Below are 2,404 nucleotides of genomic sequence, written 5' to 3' on the forward strand. Positions count from 1 at the left end.
TTATATGTTGAACAATCAAAATAGAAATATTACTGGCAAAATTTATCTGAGGAACTTGATTTAGTTCTTTTCAGGCTTGTTGCAAAGCAAACTACCTAAGTACATTAGCTGGCAAATGTTCTGGAGGTTCTGCCAAAAACACAAAAATTGATCAGAATGTGACATTCTGGAATGAGTCAGTATCTTCAAAATTATATTAAATCTAAGTTAGTCCATTATATTATATTAGACACTTCAAAAAATGTTCAAAGAACTTCAAAGAGATGTTAAGAACTTAAAAATTAATGGTATGTCTTAAGAACTATTGTAATAAGAAAAATTGATATTGTATGTCTCAAGCTTTATTTATTACCACATATAGAAACCCAGAAGACACAACATGTTAAATTGATTTGTCTGCTCTAGTTGTTGACATAAATGTCACCCTCGGAACCACTACACTTTGGGGAGCACTGATGAAGATAGGATTGCATTGATTGAAAGACACGCGAATGTTCTTTTGGAAATATTTACTGATCTCTCAGAATTTTCTAAGTGTTTTATTAATTTTAAATGATGGAATTATTTTATTCATTCAATCAACAGTTTATTGTAAGCACCCATGAGTGCTAGGGTACCACTAAATCACAAAAAGCATTTGACAAATATAGCATCTCAAAATCCAGTAGGTGAGATCAAAAAACTTTCACTCATATTTTGTGTCTTCCTTGCAGATCCAGAATGGAGAAAAGAGAGATAAACAGTGCTTTTGGGGTAAAATCCAGGTATAGGTATTTGGGCCCACTCTATGTCATCTATACATATTATCATATTAGAATCATTCTTCTCTTCACTCAGGCTCCTGACCTTGACCTCTTTCCAGGTGCATTTAACTCCCTTTCCTCAGGTTCTCTAAGAGTTGCCTGACACTTGCCCAGGTCCCCTGAATAAAATACAGGTAAATCAGTGCATAAGAAGCTTTATACAGTGATCTCAGACTTGTGACCAAGAGCCCCTCTGCACCATTGATAGACAGTGGCCGTGCCCACCAGGAGGATGGGCAATCACACTGCGGTGAGCATATTCCTTCTGTGGGGATTTTCCAGTTTTTCAGACCTGCAGAGTCTACTTTTTGTGGTGATTCTCTTCTACCATGTGACCATCCTAGCTGCAAATGTGTCCATAATGGGGGCCATCAAGCTCAGCCACAACCTTCACACTCCTATGTACTTTTTCCTCTGTGGCCTGTCCTTTTCAGAAACTTGTACCACTGTGGTAGTAATCCCTCGCATGTTGGTGGACTTGCTATCAGAGAGCAAGACCATTTCTCTTCCTGAGTGTGCCACACAGATGTTTTTCTTTCTGGGCTTTGCATCCAACAACTGTTTCATCATGGCCGCTATGTCCTACGACCGCTACACGGCCATCCACAACCCACTGCAGTACCACACCCTTATGACAAGAAAGATCTGCTTGCAGATGATGATGGCTTCTTGGATGGTTGGGTTCCTGTTTTCTCTGTGCATCATCGTCACTGTATTCAACTTGTCTTTTTGCGACTTGAACACTATCCAGCACTATTTCTGTGATATCTCACCAGTGGTCTCCCTTGCTTGTAATTACACTTTCTATCATGAAATGGCTATTTTTGTGGTCTCTGCCTTTGTGTTGGTGGGCAGCTTTATTTTAATTATGATTTCTTATGTCTTCATTGTGTTCATAGTCATAAAGATGCCCTCTGCAAAGGGGAGGTCTAAGGCCTTCTCAACTTGCTCCTCCCACCTCACTGTTGTGTCCATACACTATGGATTTGCTTGCTTTGTCTATTTGAGGCCCAAGAACAGCAAGTCCTTCGATGAAGACATGCTGACAGCCATGACATATACAATACTGACGCCTCTGCTTAACCCCATCGTGTACAGTCTGAGAAACAAAGAAATGCAGATAGCCCTAAGAAAAACATTGGCAGTGTATTTGGGGTTTTCCCTCAGAAGACAAAAAAAGAGCCTGAACATTTAAAAAAATTACATAGCATTGATAAATAAAGGTGAGAAAAGTGGAGTACTTCTAATTAATATCAGTTTGTGCACAAAGTGGTTAAAGTATTGTCTAATTTCCTGATATGTCCTGGCCTCACCATTTTCCTACTACAGAGAGGATGCAGTTTTAAAATGTTTTTAAATGTTATGTGTGTGTGTTTGTGTGTGTGTGCATGTGTGTATGTACACATATCCATTCAGGGTACATATTGCTTTGGAACACTGTATTTTAATGATAGCAGTTGCTTTTTGGGAAGAAATAAAATTATGATACTAAAGACAGAAAGACAGCAAGGAAGAGAGAGAGAATGTAAGGAAGGAAGGGAGGAAGGAAGGAAGGAAGGGAGGAAGGAAGGAAGGAAGGAAGGGAGGAAGGGAGGAAGGGA

General features: G+C 39.3%; 1 pseudogene; it reads left to right on the top strand.

Moving 5' to 3' along the window:
• Window positions 1-720: 720 nt before the first annotated feature.
• LOC749029 (olfactory receptor 10T2-like) lies at window positions 721-2,024 on the top strand (annotated as a pseudogene).
• Window positions 2,025-2,404: the final 380 nt, after the last annotated feature.

Source organism: Pan troglodytes, chromosome 9, assembly GCF_028858775.2.
Source record: "Pan troglodytes isolate AG18354 chromosome 9, NHGRI_mPanTro3-v2.0_pri, whole genome shotgun sequence".
NCBI classification, from domain to species: Eukaryota; Metazoa; Chordata; class Mammalia; order Primates; family Hominidae; genus Pan; species Pan troglodytes.